Below are 19656 nucleotides of genomic sequence, written 5' to 3'. Positions count from 1 at the left end.
GTTTTTAAGCATTTCTAATGCTGTTACTCTGATAGCGGTCAGGGTTTCTGGAAATAATCAGTGAATCCCAAGTCAGAACAAAAGTGCTAATGTGGTACCGAGTTCCTGAGTAAATAAACAATTGCTAAACAAAATCTTTTCAACAGCATTGTATGTCTGTGTCAACATTGTGTTTCCTCCGTGAGTCATCTGGTCAGCAGCACTCCAGCTACATAGAAGAGGTCATCCACTTCCTACAGCTCTGTGCCGAAGACTGAAGTTTTGTTACAGAATGTGCCACTCAGGGTTTCCTGTGAGCCGTAGGAGTTGCATTTTTTGGCAGGATTAGAAACAAAAATCAGAAGGTAAGAAAATCCTGACGGGCATATTTGAGGGGGAAAAAAGACATGAAACAAATGCTGTTAGTGCCAGTCTCAGTGGCCATTAGCTAGTAAGAGATAGAGGAACGTGTTTGTTTTTATCACCCAACCATATAGATACAGAATTGTAATACATGGGAATGATGCTTCAGATACTTTGTGTACTGCAGGTTAATAAGAAATAACTAACGAAGGGCTGTGTGGTGTGTGTGTGAAGACATCCTTACAGGTACTAAGTTGTTTATTTCAAATATCCAGCACTTCAGTAAAAAAAACTGATTGCATACATCTTCAGAAGTGTATCCAGAATCAGGAGGTACCTACTTTTTATCTCAGATATAGCAGAGTAGCCATTCTCCTGAGAATTTTTTTAACAAACGTGGGAAACCCCACAGAACTCCTTGATTTCATGTGATTGCTACTAATTAGGAGATGTAGAAAGCTTACAATAATCAGGACATCTGATAGGATTTTTGCCAAGGCAGTTAGTTTGAAAGAACTTGCAAGAATTTTGCAATCTGTGTGTTGGTCCTGATTCAGCTTGAACCTGAACTCTAGCGTTTGCTTTTTAATGTCCCCTCTACCCATGGTTTAGTTAAGCTTCTTATCTCTTATTGTGGTGCTTTTTAGTGTGCAAGCTGAAATATTCAGCCTTTTTCTAGTCCAAATACAGTAAATCTCTCCTCTGTCTTTATAACGTAAGATTCTTGGATGAATCACTTCACAAATTTCAAGCTAATAACTTATTATTTTTCACTGATATAACACGTAGGTAGATAACATTCCATCACCGGTGACTGTAATCACCTTCAGCCCCAATTCAGCATCCTAAGTTCTGGCTTGATTAAGTATTTGTCGCTTCTATTTCATCCTCTCCTGACAGAGATAACTTTGTTTTAATTCAAACTGTCACACTCTGGAGTTCAGGAAGGACATGAAAATGTCAGGTAATAATCCCTCCTCAATCTTGTGAGTAGTTAACACTGCTAATATGCAGAACCATTAGTATGTTGGCATGATTTTAACTTAATCATTTGCAGCAGCCCAAGCTTTATTGAGATCCGTTAAAGCCGATCTGGATAAGCGTCGCCCATCTTTACATGCTTTGCTCTGCTTTCAGTGCTTAACAAAAGACACATTTAATTTTGCAACTTTTCCTCTACCTTTGTAACTTTATTTTAAATGGGTTTCATCAGTAACTTCAACATTTCATAAAAGTAAATATACGTTTTTTTCAAGGAAATAACCTCTTGGAAAGAAATCCAGTCCCAAACAGGGCCTCTATGTGGATACTGTTATCTCAGGATGACTGAGATTACCATGCCAGCATAGTTAGCTATGCAAATAAACAGAAAATCTGCCTATATTAAAAAATCAAACAGATAATAGAAAGATAAATAACACCTGAAGGAACTGATAATACATAAATAATAGCTGGTTTTATGTCCCTACATTTCCAGCAGTCTTTGTCTTTAGTAGGGTAATATTTGGTACCTCATTCTCTGATTGTCTTTCTGAGTGGACGCATCAAGAAGGATAAAACTCCCCCCAGGAGTTAAAACTACAGACAGGGAAGAAGCATTGTCTTTTTAACAGCTGAATACTTGACATGTTTCTACTATGAAGGAGCTACATGTAAGGCCTCCAAGGCCTTTGTCCTATTGAAGATGAAACTAAGTTTCTGTCTACTTCTTCTATTATAAGATCACATCATTCTGCTTTAGCAGGATGAGATTATTGGTGTAGTATATCCATCCACGCACCTACCTATCTTCTCTTGTCTTTTGATTCATTCTTTTTTTCTTCTATAGCTTAAGTCAGTGCCAATATTCAGCACTATTACTTGAATTATGTATGAATGTACTTGCTTGAAATCCATGACACCTGCCATCTCTGTACCTTTAGTAATGATGACTAAACACAGCCAAAGGGCAGTTTTGTAGCTGATGAGTCAATTTATCATCAGGAATAAATGACACACTCTTGTTCGTGAGTAAATCTTTGTAAACAGAGTGAGCACTTCAGAGATGAAGAAATTTTCTGGGCTGAGGACTGCAATTTGGTGTACGTTACCCAATTCTTCCATAATGTGTCTACAAACATTATATAGTTTCAACACTTACCATAGAACATCTGCTTGTATTTCTGAAGCCCTTTAATCTGAACTGGATTTCTCGAATATTGTGATCTTCTCTCTTCACTTCCCTCATTACGTTTGTAGCCTGTCTACAAAAGCAACACATTAAAAGCAAATATTTTACTTTCAGGCTCACAACCCAATAGCAAACTAATGGTCACTAACTCATAGCTTGACTGAATTCAAGTTGTTTCCATGAGTTCAGGTAAACACAGAATTAATGAGATGGTAAGTTTTCCATGTGCGAAATCAGACCAAAGTCATAATCATTTTTCTCTCAACAACCCTTCAAGGTGACCTGAGGTCCTGCACTGAGGGGTTGTTTTCAGTTTGTCATTCCTGAGCTTTTTGACACTGTTATTTGATTTCCCACTTTCTTTTGCCATATCACCTGTACTTATGTGGTGCCCTTATGTGGACCAGCAGTTACTGCCCGCTATTTGTTTGGAGTTGCAGCAACAACTAGGAGATCCTCTTCAAAACTGCTAAGTCTTTGACAAAATAGCCACAATAACACATTTGCTTAGTCTTTTCTGTTTCTGTATGCCACAGTTTCCATTTATCCTGACTGCAACCATTTGGATTCTGTGATGCACTGGAGCCTGCAAAATCTCCTTCCAATAGCATTCTTGAGCTCCCATAGAATTAAATAGAACCTCATAGTCAAAACTAATCTTCACTCTGCTTCACACATATCAAATTCCCCATGCTAGGGGAAAAAAAATCTCTGAATATTTCAGAAGTAAGCTGAGGTTTGCTATGAGTGCCTATTGTGCCCAAAATGTCATTCTTCGCAAAGTATGCCTTTAATTTAAAAAACACTTTTCTGGCTATCACTTTGAACAGCTCCCAGGTATAGTAGGAAGTAATTCTTTCCCTCCAGACTAGGCAGAAGGCATGCATTTTTCTTGACTGTTAAAATTCAAAAGTTAGGAATCCTTGTAAAAGCCGGAATTCATTTATTTGGTGTTTTTAACACATCTTTTTTCTTACAAGAACATATTTTTTTCATTTCCCTTTCTGGTGTCACGAAGTCATTAGTATTTACTCATGAAAAACTATTTAGCAAAGATTAAGGCTCTGGAATTCATGAAGGATCTGGTTATGAGGGATCAAATTTAATATCAATGAGATTAAAAGTTTACCAAGAACTGATTCTGGCTATTTCTGCTCTAGCTTTATAAAAGAAAGAAGATGAAAGGCCAAATTCTCAACTGGTGTAGATTGGCATTGCTTCATAGAATGAAACGGAGATGCATTCCGATGAACACCAGCTGAATCTCTGGCTTTGAGATCATCAAAGTTAGCATGTGCTAACCCTATGTGGTTATTGGCCACACGTTCCCCACTGTGATGGGCTGATGTGAATACATTAAATATCCTGTTGGGAAATTAACTATTCACATTATTGGGAGACATTAATCCTTACAATATAAGCAATTTCCCTGATGGCGGTACCAAAAAAAAAAAAAAAAGAAAAAGAAAGAAAGAGTTTGGGAAGTGGAAGGTGTACTAAGAATCTAATGCAGTGTGTTCCAGAGTTTCTCCAAGTAGGAAGTGCACTTAGTTGGGTCAGTACATTTGCCTTAATTGGGTGTGATGGGTGTGAACTTTACTCTACAAATTAGTGTTCAGGAGTGTGTCCGAAAGCAAAGTTGGCTGAAATCAGACATGTGTTTCACAGCAACAGAATTCTACATGTACATTATCTTATTGAATATTAGAACAGAAGTTGATGAATCCTCAATGGTTAATGTCCTTGGAGGACTGTGAGTATGAGATTCAAATATATTAAAAACCTTGGTGGCCTCCGTAGAGAAAATAAATGACAAGTGAGAAGAGAAACGGAAAATAAAATGGGTGTATTTGCTTTTGCTATTCTTCCTTTTTTTTATTGCATTTTTATTTCCTGCTCAGATAATCAAAAGAAAACTATATATAGCTTACACCAAACTTTATTACAAAAGGAACTTGGTTTGAGGTTGTCTTTATTACCAGTAGCTTTTTAAAAGTAGCCTTGAATATAATGGACTGGTATTATGAAAGAATCTGAAATAGTGCAGAGGAAAGATATTTGCTTATTGCTATCCATGGGGAACTGATTTGTTTTCTTATTTTATTTGCTTTATTCTTCATGTTGTAATTATATTGGTTTCTTGATATCAGCTGAGGAGGAGCTGTAGGTTCCTATATTACAGTGAGAATCCAGGATAGCTGGGTGAACTGATAATTCAACAATTCCCTATTGTTTCTTCTTGCAACTGACATATTTTAAGATAAGAACAAGGGAGAAAAAAGTCTTTAAACTATTTGCTAAGTCCTGGTGAACAGTGTGGTATGTGTCTACGCGCAGCAGTTGGATGGTCAGTCACCTTCATTCCTTTCTCTCACCCCAGACAAAGTTGGTTACATATTTAACAAGTTAACAGTGATGGAATTCATGTAGGAAACATCTCTACAGGAATTGTGAAAGGCTCAGCTCCATTCTGACTAAACTCAAGTTATACGTGATACCACTGTTTCTTGTGTGTTTTGGTCTTGCTCACTAACAGAAGCAGCCTTTTGAAAGAAGAGTTTACACACAGTCACCAAAACCCATGAGCCAATGTATTCCCCAAACTACAATTCCCCAGACTGTGCTGATGTGCTCTCCCACTCCTTTCTAAAATGGTGGTTTATGAGAACAGAACCACTTTTTCACTCTGAGAGCGCTAAATCTACTTTGAAAGCCATAACAGATCCTAGCTGTTTATAGCAGATTTATTCCGCAGTAAATGCCCCTTTTCATGTAGCGCTAATAATTAATTTGGCAGACTTCAGAAGAATAAAAGATGTATTAAATTATTGTCCTAGAGACTTAAACATTTAACCTGAAAGTCATATGACAATTGTCAGAGTCTGTGTTTGCAGGCACAGTGAAGGAAGAATTCCTTTAGGAAAAATTGAGATTTTAATTATTGACTTCTAGGAAGACATGATTAACAAGGGCTTCTCATCCTCAGTTATCAAATCCCAAGTGTCTGCTCTTGCGTCTTCTGTTTCTTAAGTAAAATCCCCAAAGTTCCTTCCAGTTCTCAGAGTAGCCTCATTAAATCAACTGTAGTTAAACCTTCAGTAGATTAGAACTTGTTAGGGGAATGTAGATATAACACTTGATTACCTTTCTAAAGCTGATGACATGAATTGATTTTTAGAGATTGGTCAGCCCTGCTACCACCAGCGAGCCACCTCCTCCCCGCCCCCAGTTTTCCCAAGCACAGGAGTTAATCCATGCTTTTAGCATGCTTGCAGTAAACGAGCTCTACCCATAGTCAATTGCTGAAGTTCTTACTGGGAATAAGCAAGCCCTACAAGTTCTGTAATCCACTGATACTGTACATCTTGTATTATCTTTAGAAAAGATGCACTACCAGGGAAAAACATTGTATATCATCACAGCAGAAGACTTTGAGCTGTTTAGCACTATGTGATTAGATCTAGGACTAGTTCTTAACTTTTTTGAGGCCAAGAGCAGTTACACCACTGCTGTTTCCACCAGAATAATGACAGATGACAGACCTAAACACACTGTCTAAAAACTGATTGTAATGGACTGGGTACATTTTAGTGTCAAGTTTTGCCTCTATAATGTCCCTTTGGATAACTCTTGTTTTCTTTTGGTCAATACACATAAGGTGTCTACCATATAAAGAACACAGTAATTTATCAAGAGTAATAAACAAAAACTATGTCCTAAAATAATAATTTTACTGAATCATGATGTGCCTTAGATCAATTTTGTAATAGTCTACCTTGGCTATCTAACAGGTGAATAAAAGGAATGCTTAAATCAAAGCACTTTCTGCTGCTTTAGTATAAGGTAAAGTTTTGTCCATTTTGTAGAATTTAGTGTTGGTATTGCACCTCTTTGGTTGGCTATTCTTCTAGCAGTTGTAGAATATTATTGTTAAGTAAATTAGAGGGAGCAGAACATTATCCCTCTAGCCCTTATTGGCTGCAGGATTAATTATCAAGTTGATTTTAAGATTTGGTCACTAACAAGGCCTTACATAGCTTAACTCATCCTTTCAACATGATTTTTTGATTGCTTATTCACAAATTGTTTTCTTTGGTCATCTTCCAAGTTTTTTTCATTTGTCTTATATTGAATCTACAAACGTTTTATATCTCATATATGCATTCACATAGTACAAGGCCTTAGCAATGAAGATTCACCACAAATTTAATAATTTCTGAATCAACCACACAATTCCTGTGCTGAAGTGATAGTTGCAAAATCTTATTGGCAGTTGATTTCATTGCAAAAACTTCATGTAATTACATGAATTATCTGCTTAATAAAGGATGCATTCAATGATCACAGTATTTTTTCTGTTTTTCTCGTAAGCACATTTCATACTAGAGAATTCTTAAGTTGTATTCATACAAGAATTTTCTTCACCAACTTCTGAATTTCAGTGCTGAAAGAGAATAATAATTATTCAGCTTTGACCAAAAGTGTCTGGAAACATCCCTTTCTGCAATAGAAAGTGCCATGGCTCTCTGCCGTCCGTGAATTGCAAGCACAACTCCACTTTACGGAAGATCTTGCCTATGAAATATTCTGTTCTAAGCTTCATAGAGCCCAGTTTGTCTCACTCGGAGGAGTAAGAGTAGGGTTACTAGTATCTGCCAGTTTTGAACCTACAGTTCAAGGGAGTCTAGGTTTTTCAAACCTATCTCGGAGCACTAGAACAGCTTCTCCAGTTTTTGAAGTATGAGCTTAATGAATAACTCCCCAGAAAATAGTTGCTTCTGACATTTCAGCCAAAGCCCTGCTGCTTTTGCAGGAGCCTATAAGCTTTTATCTTGCACATTGGTCTGAGCTGCAAAAATGTTCCAGTTTATCACATACTGTTCTCTACTGTCACTTAGAAATATGCTTGTGCTTGCTGAGTGAATATTGATAAGATACCTTAAGACTGTGATAAAAATGGGGCAAAGAGAAGATATCTTTCAAATTTGATAAATAAAGTCTTTAAAACACTGATAAAAGACTTCTGAGAGTCCATTATAGAGAATGAATTCTCAGAGGTGTACATGAAGTTGGGGGTTTATTGTTTGGTCATGCTCTTTCAAAGGTTTAGGGCTTTTACTCTGTGTTTCTAAGAAAAAGCTCTTTGAAGGTCATGTTTGAATTCAAAGCTGTACTTATTGTCTGTTTTTCCATGCTATCTACATTACTGTTGCATATCGCATTTGGGAGCCCAATAGCTCCTGAAGGTAATATTTTCTAATTCCACTTATCCTACCCTCTGGTGCAGCATTTGTCAGTGCAGGTTTCTGTCTGCAGGTGTTGATAAGGTAAAAAAAGCTACCTGACTAACATTATTATGCTGCTTATTTTTTCCTAGGTAGTTTGAAACGATTATCGCTGCTGGACTATAGTCATGTGCTGAAAGATAGCATGCCCTCCTTCTGCTATACCACCCTCAGCACTTTAAAGCAGTGGTAGTTGTGCAGATTACCTGGCAGTGAGAAATCTTACTGTAATGGAGAGTGGGTGGGGGGAAGAGAGCTTGGAAGGAGGACGGCGGGGAGGAGCTGCTTTTCACTGCTGGTGTTATTCTTCTACTGAAGGCCATGGCTCCTTGTTCAGGTGTCTGAGTGGGCAATTAATCTCTTGCTGTTAGAGAGCAGCGCTGAACATAACCACTAAACTACTGATGGTAATGGTGGTCATAGAAAAAGAAGGGAACACTAAAATGGAACCATAAAAGCCTCTGCAGTTGACTTTACTCTGCGAGACTTTGGATTCTCCTTCTGCGATCCTCAGCACGTATAACGTGAGGGTCCCCCAGCCCTGAGAGAGGTACATCTGGGCAGGGCGAGGGGGTCCTCCCCGTGGGACCCAGCAGGCATGCGGGGTGCCTTGTGCTGCTCTGTGGGGCTCGTGTGCCTCTGCACCACCTCAGCCTGAAAATTATTTTTATTCCATCGATATTTTTCTTTGAGTGTAAAAAAAAACCCCAAAACAAGTGCTCCACTGAACCAGGAATGGGAACAAAGAGCCCTTTGATTGCCACATGATCTTGACCTGGCACTTCTATGAGAGGTTAAAAAATTAACTGCATGCTCAAATCATAACAAAACGTATTATGAGGAGACGTGCTCGGCTGTACAGACAGCTCAGCTCCACCGCCTCCACTGCAGGTCTCCGCGCTTTCCTCAGCAGAGCGTCAGGCCACTTGTAGGCATAAATACAACTTGGCATGTCCAGCCAGACCTGCCTTTCAACACCTCCCGTGTGACAAAACATTCCTCCTTTCTGTTTCTGTAATAGAAACAAGCTCCCTAAACCACATTTAGCTGTAATGGAGATAGTTTACTGCAGTCTTTCAAATCCCCTTTTTCCCCAGGCTCAGTAATAACATAGCACTGGGATCAAAACATAGGTAATAAGCACATTGGAAAAGGAGCATGTCTCTACATCATAGAAGAAAAGTTTCTGTACTTTCAGCACTTTTTCTTTTTTCCACCATTTTTATTTTGTCTTTTCTTTATTTTCATACTCTCTCAACTTCAGAAGCTGATGCACGATATTCTTAGCCCTTTACTCTGCATACCATCATGATGACCAGTGTAACAGCACATAGGTTGGTAGCGAGCCCAGCCTACGTGGGTAGTCAGTCTTCTCCATGAGAATCTGGTATTTCCGTCAGCCATGTGGGTGTGAACAGGTTTCTTACTCCAACATTTTCTAACAAAGATATCTAAAATATTACCCCTGGATGCATGCAAAATACATGTTTGTAAGCATAAATAAATGGATAACATTTTTAGCAGCGAATTTATGTATGCTTGACTAATTCTTTCTGCCTTAGTAACCATAAGAGGATGAAAATGCATTAATAACAATTCTGGCCTGACCAGGATCCTGTGAAGATTCATTAGGTAACTTGTAAAAGTAATGGAGAAATCTTTTCTGTGCCTCTCTCACTTTGGTTTTGGAGCATGAACTAAACCTCAGTGAGTTTATTCTCAAAACCTCCTTACAGTTTGGTAATTATTATTCTCATCCACATGCCTACATTACAATTAAATGGAGATTTAATCATGCTTCAGTGGCTCAGTGCCTAAACAGGAGTATCCAGTACGTATTATCAGACATATGAGTCATTGCTATAGATGTGGCGCCTGTGAGAGACCTGTTCTCCCTTTGGAGAAGCATCTGGGGACCAGAGTGGGCACCTGCAAAAAGTGCTAGACAACTCTGTGACAGCAGTTCAACTGAAATCTTAAGGAACATTTCGAACTGCTCTCTAACACTCTGCATTAAGCCTGAAAGTGCCTGGGGTCATTAAATATATATGTTTTGGATCCAAAAAAATTTCTCAGGTACTGTAGCAGAAGCTTCTGCACCTGATCAGAAGCCATGGCAAGAGAAGTGAAGCACCGTGCCTAAGCAACCCTGAAACCTGCACAGGCTTTGAATGAGAAAAGAGGCCTTAAAATCTAGTCATTTTGGGTGTGTGTTGCACTTTTTTGAATAATCAAATAATTTCGCAGAATGGCTTGAGTGGTTGGCTCTCCTAAGCATGAGAACAGTTTGTTTCCACAGTTTCCATGACCCAAAAGATTGTGCTTAATATCTTAACTAAACTAGGGCACATGCTGCTGTGCACAGCCCAAGCTGGCCAATGCCAAAGTACCCATGCAGTGGAGCTGGGGTACTCGTGCAATAATCCTTGGCCATTCTGAAAGGATCTGATCCCATCCCAAGGGAATGCACCAGCAAGCTCGAGCACCAGCAAGTTGCCCCATTGAATGTGTGGTTGTCATGACATCAGCGATGCAAGATTAATTGTACCAGAGAAGAAGTAAGAGTAAGATGATAACTAGTGTATTCTGTTGTTGCAGTGATGTAAGGTCCCTACGCAAGGGAGGAAACCTCAGTCTGGGACCAGAAAGCAGGACTCAGCTTATTTCCCAGAGCCATCTCACTTACGTGCAGCTTCAGGCATCTTGGGTCTGTGATGGTTTTGGATTCATGAATTTAACATTACAGCATCAGCAAAGGGGAGTGATTGGGCGGGGCTAGAGGGATCTTTGTCAGAAGTTAGTATAAAGATAGCTGCAATAATTAAAGTCTCACCTATGTTTGGAGGTCTTCTGGAAAGAAAACAGCATTAAAGTGGGCTTTTGAACAGATGCAATATTTCATTCAGGGACAAATCAAACCATGGGCCATAGGCTGGACATTCTTGCTCTAGCACATGATAGAAGAGAAGACGACACCTTGCCTTATTGGTACTGTAAAAAATATCTACGCTCAAAATAAGCACAATGTTTTTAATCTCTTATGGATAGAGGTACAGCTGGGAACCCTTGATATAGGTGCTTGGTCGGGTACTTGCAGTGCCGAACTTCTTGCTGGCTTTAGGCTTCCTGCTTGACATCCTCCTGCACCCAGGACAAGTCTTCCTGTTTGCTAATGAGGACAGATGGTTCTGTCCAGATGGGTCTGTGAAAGGTCACATGAGAAAACTGGGCTTTTTCTAACTTGTGGAATTTATCTCACCATCTTTATACTCCTTGTGAAACAGGACCATTTAACTTCCCTACCTGTCCTGATATTCAGTGCTCGAATGGGGAGGTGTGAAGATGGACCTAAGTGTCTCAAGGTTATATCAGAAGTACATGGCAGGAACTGAAGCTACGTCTGCTGAGATTGGGTCCTGGCCTGGGGATCTGGCAACCCACAGCTTTACTATTTAACTTCGGCTATGAATACAACATATCTTTTTTCCTAGCTATGATGCTTTTTTTTATGATGTTAGCTGCAATTGTAATCATTAGTTCTGAGCTGAATTGGGCAGGGAAGAAGGAAATGCTATTTCTTTTATTACCCACAATATTTATTGGCCTAGGTTGCTTTTCAGGTAATTTGTATTGAGTATTTGTTTCATGTTGCTTTTTAAACTTTCCTCTTTGCTAGTACTGCTTAAATTTTATTTTTAAATCCTTTTTTGGTAGCTTATTAAGTTTTTGATTAATGATGAAGATTTCCAGAGTCCTGCTACTTCATTAGATTATCCAACATTTTCACTCCTTATAATAAGCACAGATATAAATAGAAGGTGTGTTCATTTAAGCAAGACCTGATAGTTTTTTCCATAATAATCATGACAATAATGAAGTTGATTAAGTTATTGATCTTTCAGGATAAACGGTACCTTAAAAAGATGTGGAACTAGGTATTTAAAGCTGATGGAGACACTGTTTTTACATTAGTGCAGCATCTGACCCATGAATATAATATGTCCCATCTGCTGAAATAATGGCTCTGTTCATACTACCCTTCTCCCCAGCATTTTTTCTTCAGAAATGAGGAAATGATCATTACTTTATGGCTATTCTAAAACCAGAATAATCATTTGCTTCTACCTGGTATGGTCATTATTCATGCATGCCTCTTATTTTATCAAAAGCTGTATTCCATAAGATTGAAGGTCCATTTATTCCAAATATTCTTGGCAATATGTAGAAACCTCAAAGTGCATTGTTTTCATTTCTGACAGAAAACTATGCACGACACATGTTTTTTAATGCATTGAACACATGTAGTACCTAGTCTATAGCAAAATGTACAAAATTAATAGTGTAGAGCTGTTCATTTGAATTCAGAACTGATGCATGGGCAAAACATATGCACTTAATCTATCAATATAAGCCATTAAGATTAACCTATCCTGTACCTCATTCTCAGTGTAAAGAGGTTTTCTGCTGTGATAAGGTAGGTGAATTATCATGTGGTACTACTCTGGCTTCCAGAAAATGTAATAGTGACTCAAGTAATAGCAGCTTCTATGCCTATACATCATGACTTTCCACTGTATTTTTACTGCATATCTGTGCAAATCCGTACTTTATTGCTCCTGCATGAATTTGGGCTGATAGAGTAAACCACTATTGCCATGGCAATAATAGCAATCAGGGAGTGAAGGTTGTGCCTTGGTGCTTTAGGCCAGCTACAATAATAAGACTATTTCTCCACTCATTCAAACTATTTGGTTTTGAGCCTTTCTAAAATGCTTTTAGAATCATTTGAGATACAAAATGGTCTACTTCTTCAATAAAGAACTCTAGCTGGAGTAAATTCTTATCACTGGCTTAAACTATTAATTTTTTTGTCGTAATTACCATGTTTGATAAAGTGCACGTCTGATATGTTTGTCCCTTCTGCACCCACAAAGTCTGCTGGTGCTTTAAAATATTCCTTCACCTTCTGAAGCTTGCTTAAAAAAAGTTTAGCTTGCACTAGGAGTTGGAATATAAAAGCAAATTGAAGCATTGATTTCCCCATTTCGTCACCTCTAGAGAACAATTCATAAAGCACGGAAGTTCTAACTAGTCAATCAATAGTTGCTACTTAAATCAGAGACACTGCAGATAGCCTGTTGTTATTAAAAGTATTCTTCAGAAGATGATAATAAATGAAAAGAGAGGATCCAATTCAACCTCTGAGTGGAGTTCAAGATTGACACACCGAGGGAAGGAAAGCTGTACATGCAATTCATCCTTTTTCCCTTCCCCACACGCAAATGGGAAAAGCATATTTCCCTAAAGACTTCCCAACTCTTAAGAACAAGGATGACCTGAAACACCAAAATGTTTTGTGAAAACATCTTTACTACAAAATGGCATGGAGGTCACTGTCAGACCCCCTGGCAGCTTGCTTGAACCCCTTGACTTCCCAAGCCCAGTCAAGAGGTCTGGGTCCCGTGTTGCAGCCTACTCCTGGGTCAGACACTCTGATGTTCCTGCAGCAGAGGAGAGGCCTGGAAGTCTCAAGACCTAATAGACCTGTATGAGCAGACAGTCTGAGCTGGGAGTCTCCAAGCAACCCCGGAACCAGGCAGTTTGAGTGTTTGGTGCTCCTGCGTGATTTCTGGAACAGGCTGAGGAGACATGGCAGTCAGGAGCAGCCACTTCATGAAAGCGAGACAAGGTTTTCATTTCTTTGGAAAACTTTAAAGATTGTTATTTCATTCTGGATGAAATGCAGGGGTTGGGATTTTAGTTTAAAAAAAAATAATCATATGGAATGGGAATTTTAAGCTTTGAACATTTCCGCTATAAAAGATTCACAATACTCATGCAAATGGTGCAGCTGACAAACGTGTTCCTCCATGTGATGGCAATGAAGGAAACTAAAATTACAGCACAAGATGCAGTTCTGCGTGGTCTCTTTCTGAAGCTGAACTTGAGAGTTGTGAATAATGCACACTTCAAATTACTTGATTAGGCTGTTTATCAGTTATTGGAAATCTTGTGATTTTTCTACACTCATTATAAGGGTGTACTTCTTGGTATTAGTTGAAGACTTGTGCACATAAACAAATAACAGCAGAGTGGGTAAGGTGTGATCTTGCTGCCCTTCAGCTGACAGCATTCAAGTTGCTCAAGCACACGAGCTAGTTCACGAGCAGCCGGGCCCACGGTGGGCAGCAGTGCTGGTGGAGACAGGAAAGACCACCATGGGACAGCCTGTCCTGAGGCAGAGGGCAACAGCGGAGGAACCCCACTTTGCAGCAAAATTTAACCATTGCATGCATAAGTTAACCATTTAACCATCAAAGAAGCACATGGTGAACATGCTCAAACATCTATGATAAAAAATCTAGCAGCTACGTGGGACTGGTGAGGGGCACTCAACACTAAAACCAGGGTCAGGGACACTTGCAAGGGACTGCAGCCCATGGGTGACCCATGGTGGGGCGGGGACATGCAGAAATTGGTTTGCATTCACAGAGGACACTATGAGATAAGAACGTGCACTCAGGGGGGTTCCCCTAGGTCTCGAATACCATGCAGACCCTTCCTTACCCTGCAGGAATGTGGCCATGTCCCGGGATACCTGTGCCCCGACTGGGAACAGATCGCTATTCTTTGCGGTCATACCTTAACCACTAGAGAGAACTTTTCTCATACTGCTCCGTCAGAAGGAGGTGAGAAGCAAGTAGCCTGTGTCTGTGTGAAAAGACTGTCATTTAAATTCACCACCCAGTAATGTTTGAACAAATAAAGCTGGGCTTGCTGCCTCTTTGTTCTTTAATAAAGGGGAAAAAACCCTCTGTTAACCCATGGACAGCGAACTGCAAAATGAGATTTAGTGTTTAAAGATATTTCTACAGTTATTATTAGATTTAGAGACCTCCAGCTATATCAGTACCCAGACATCAATGGTAGGGTCAGGGCTGTGCTTCTTATCCTGCTTAAGAAAACATTATTTTTAGCTAATAAAGTTTTCTGAATCTGTGTTTCTTCCTCTATTGTTCATCTTGGTGCTTTTCTGTTACATTTAAACCATATTACATTTAAAGTAAGATGCCATTGAGATGACATCCAGTGACCTATTTGCATTGGCTATCTCTCACATGCTGATGTAATGGTGCATGACCTATCAGCAAGACATTCAAAAATGCAAGATTGATTGGGCTAAGTGTTAATTGTTCTATTAAAGGGGAAAAGAAAAGTCCCACACCGTCCTTCTCTTAACCTCAAGTCTGACCCTGATACTATCTATCACAACTCAACATATCCTTCCTGCTTCCACACCTGTAAAATTAACCCTAAATAATTACAGTCTCTAATGGACCCAACATGTCAGGTTAAAATCAGATTCTCCAAAGACATTTGATAAAGTGGGTTGAGGTAATTCTGTTTCAGTGTGGCAAATGAAACATACATTACTATTAGAAGATATGAGATGATGCTGAACATTTATAAGGTCCCTCTGTCTGGGAGAAGCGGAGATAATATGTCACCGGGAATAAGGGCAGTATGGTAAGGCTTTTGATGTAAAAAACGTATTTTAGCATATGAGACAGAATAATTGCCTAGCTCGCAAGGCCTGGTGAGTTGTCACTGGACTAAGAGTCCTTTGAGAAAGGTTTGTCCCGAAAGTGGGTTACACTTACAATATGCACAAATTTCTTTTCCAGTAGGTAAATACTACTCCATGTGTGTGATTCTGCTCAGTAAAACGCTGAAACCAACGTCAGAAAGAGCAGTAATGTTGTGAGGCACAATGAGAGAAAACCAGGCAGCTTGCAGTGTGAGAAGTGACAGTCTGCGATTTTTAATTCATGACTATCTGCTTTTCCTGAGTGTTGGTAGTTGTCATGCTAAGCCTTGAAAGATGTGTATGGGATCATAAACAATAACCCAACTGGTTAAATTCAGCAGTAGTACTAGGAATAGCATGGGAGGTCCTGAGCTGGTAGCCATCTAAACCTCAGATTCTTTCCAAAGTAAGCCAGAGATTTCCAGAAAATTGATCATAGTCAGTCTGAGCATAGTGTTCGTGTCAAACAGGAGATTTGTTCTATTGCAAAATACAACTGTTTGTATGGCACCCTTCTCTGGATGAGCTCAGTGGCTTTGCTGACTGACAGTGGTCTATTCACAGGTACTAAATCCAGTGGAATGACATCGTCTGAAAACAGTGCAAGGCTCCATGGAGGAACAGAAGATACCAAAGGTGAGTAAAAGGGAATCAGTAAGTGGTTGTTGGGAGAGCTGGCATCAAAAATGAACATATAGCTAGAGTTCACATTGTATGAATTTCATCTCCTCTGCAGTAGTTCCCTCTTCCCTGAATTTGAGTAATTCAAGGCTTTCACAGACTTTCTCCCAGAATGACTATATCACTCGGTAAAGGGCAGATGCAGGCAAGTCTCAGCCACTCTTAACAGGAAAGAATAACTGGTGGATTCATTCAGCTCCTAAATTACCCACTCGAATCTCATGCTTTTTAATAGATGTCAAAAATTCTTACAGATTCAGCCATATTGTTGACCACATAAAAGAAGCCTAGCATTAATGGTCATCTGTGTGCTTCAGCTTCCTTTGAAATAGCTTCAACACAGACCAGAATTCCTCTGTGTGAACCTACACAATAGGGTGTAACAGAAATACAAGTAATTATTTGAAGAGACAATTTCTCCCAGAGTAGCATGAACTTTACCTTTAAAATTGTATCCAATTTGCTAAACTTTTAATGGGAAACAGATTTGAGAACATGAGTAATATTTTACTTTGGCATGTGTATGACAGCATTGGTTTGTAACAGTGGCTAGTGTGTGTCCTTTGTTAAATTGAAGAGCTAAGCGCTAGGTCTTAAAAAGAAGTCCAGCGTAGACGAAATGTTTCAAGGGATGCTTTAGCTCGCCGACTTCATTCAGGATGTGAAGGCGTGCAACTGCTCAGAGGAGCAGCTCTAGGAGTTGAGTCTAAGTCACTGCTGCAACAGTGCAACGATTTTTTTCAGGATAAAAAACCCAAAAACTTTAAAGGCACTAAAAGGACTCACAAATATGAATCCCACTGTCTGTCAGCGGCACAGGTTCTTAAACACTTGATGACCCAATTTGCCGAAGTATTTAGAAATCTAAAATTTAGATAAGCACCTCCTGCCATTTCAGGAAGCATCCATTTCACTTCCACTGAAATCTGCATCTTTAAGTAAAGAATTACCTCTGAAAACATGCCTGAAGTTGCTTTAGAAAGGATTACACCCTTGCCAGTTAGACTTTTGAAAACTTTACAGGATGATATATCACAAAAGACAGGAAAGCAAGCCTCCCAATTCCTTCCCAGCTCCTCCCAAAATATTAAAGGCAAATAAAACATTATTCCTAAGCTCTTTAAACTCACTAATTAAAACCACACTGCATTCAGATCAAGTTTAAATGTGAGTTCTTAAAGTTGACAGTGTCTCTTTAAGGCAAGTACTTTCAAATGGAACAACTGCCAATTTATGGAAATTTTAATACTTAACAACTTTGACAGTGTCCCTTTGATTAGCCTGAAAAAATGAAGTTGCTTTTGATAGGAAACTTCATTCACTTATTTAAAGTCTCTACATATCATCCTGGAAAATCTGAATATCAGCATTCTGTCATAGGAAAAATTTGGTAATAAGTGCAATTTTTCACCGAAACTTAACGACGAGAAACAAAGATATAAGTTGTCATCTTTCTTAGGTTGTTCTAAAAGATGCTTAGATCCGAGTAAGGGTTTTTTTGTGTGCTGGACACAGCAAAGATTAGATAGAAAAATGAATGTCATATTCATGTTGAAACACACATGATGACCTCTTGAAAGAAGGGAAGAATTCAACTGGCTTAAGGATATAAATTTTTATTATTTCAGAATCATGGGTTTCATTAGTTCCCTTAATTCTAGCCAAAATTAACCAGGTGAGAAAGTTACTGCATATAAAACATCATATGTAGCTAGCCATAATTTGGTCAAAACAGATGAACTATTGTTATAGAGGGAGAATGTGAGTGGGACAAGGTGTTAAGATCAGATCTCTTTAACAAGTAAAGAGGTGGCTGGTGGATACAAAGAGATGATATCTGATGTTAAAATAAATCCACGGACCGTGTTCTGCCTTCACTGAAGTCTTTTTGTTCATGACAGTTACATTTAATGCCTAAAAACTGATCTTTATGTTGGCTTGGCTGCCAGGAGCTACCTTAGGGAAATTCTGACCTTGTCAGGACCAGGAAAGTGAATGCTGAGTGACTGAGAGAGAACAGGATTTTCAGTCTGACGTTTTGGGGTTTGGCTTGCTTCTTCTTTACTGACTTCATTGACGAAATAGCTGCCTCGCTTGAATAAGTGGTAGCAGTTTGAAGGCTGGGCTCAAGCCCAATTAAAAGAGCATAGTGCAATATTATAGAAGCATGGCTGGGACTGACACAATAAGGGTATTTCCTTCTGCTCTTGGACCTCTTGTACTGCTCTCCCCACTACATTATTTAAAAAAAAAAAAAAAAACCAACAGAATCAGAAAAGAGAGGATACATTATTTCCCTGACGTGTGTGAGGGCCTTGGACAAAGCTACTACTCTTGGTGTGTGTTAGGATGAAACTCTCATATCCATTCCTGTTAACCTAGCATCTCCTATTTTCCCCTTCCATTTTAGGAGAGCTGTTTCTACATTCTGAGCAATTACTGTTGTCTTTTTTTGTTCTTACTCTCCCACTTTTCTACTCTATTTATTCCTTCTTGTCACCTCTTTCTTTGCTGACTCCCTCCTCTTTGTGATTTTCTGCCCCTCTTGTCCTCTCCCTGTCCCATGGCCGTGTGTGTCACTGCCATCACTGCCAGCTGTGCTGAGGGGCCAAGGGGCAACAGAAGGAGAGAAGGGATGTTGGACCTGCAGCTTCAGCTGGGGTTGTGTCTCTCAATGGGTAAGTTACATCTCTCTAACTTGCACAGAGAACCACCAGAGGAGAAGGCGAGTGGGGAAGAAAAGAAATATTGAAGATAACGCCGTGGGCTACAGGATTGGTTTTGCAGTTGTTAGCACGTCAATGGCTTGAAATGCAGCAAATTTTAATAAAGATAGTGATTAACAGCAACAATAACAAACAAAGATGGGCTCCAACCCCTCATGAAAGTCTCTTCTTGGCTGCTGACCTGAGCTGAGAGAGAACAGAGGTATTGTAACAGGTTATAAGTGCTAGAACTAATGTTATAGATAAGACTGATATGCTGATCCTTATCTAGCATTGTTCATACAAGAACTGTTTTTTTAAGATCATCATGATATTTTCAAATGTTTTTCTACAATTTGAACTTAAAGAGTTACTTTTCTTATGATTGGCAGTATATCAACTTTAGAAGTGTTTAGATCAGCTGTTGTTGTTTTACTACTTATCCCATAGTAGCTTAAGCTATGTTAAAACTGAAAATGCATAATTTAAAATGGAAGAAAGGATGTTTCCTTTGGAAAGGTTTTAATGGAAGCATTGAGATTATCAAGTCCACAGGGTTTTTTTCCAAAAAATTATGAATGATGAAAAACAATGAATTACATCAGAGGCCTGACTGAAACATTAAGTGTAATTTTTGCTGCCATGAACACTATAAAATGAAACTATGTGCTTATCTGCCTAGAATATATAGCTCTTTTCTGAATAACATTTTCATGGGGAATAAAAGTAGCAACAGTCACAACGTAAATTCAGTCTCACATTTTAAAAAAAAGTGCCTTATGATTGCAGCCATTTAAAATGGAGATTTTACACTGGGCAAAGTAAAGCATATTTAGCTTTTTAGTGAGTATGTATTGTTAAATTTGGATTAAAAGAAGCCAAAGT

General features: G+C 39.0%; 1 long non-coding RNA gene across 1 annotated transcript; it reads left to right on the top strand.

Annotated features, from left to right (window-relative positions):
* Positions 1 to 215: 215 nt before the first annotated feature.
* Positions 216 to 18606, top strand: LOC128905759 (uncharacterized). Its single transcript, XR_008464968.1, has 3 exons — positions 216 to 344; positions 15950 to 16021; positions 18477 to 18606. It is a non-coding gene; the product is annotated as an uncharacterized LOC128905759 (long non-coding RNA).
* Positions 18607 to 19656: the final 1050 nt, after the last annotated feature.

Source organism: Rissa tridactyla, chromosome 2 (assembly GCF_028500815.1).
Source record: "Rissa tridactyla isolate bRisTri1 chromosome 2, bRisTri1.patW.cur.20221130, whole genome shotgun sequence".
NCBI classification, from domain to species: Eukaryota; Metazoa; Chordata; class Aves; order Charadriiformes; family Laridae; genus Rissa; species Rissa tridactyla.
Note: the sequence above shows the minus strand (reverse complement) of the source record. Positions and strands in the feature narration are given on the sequence as shown.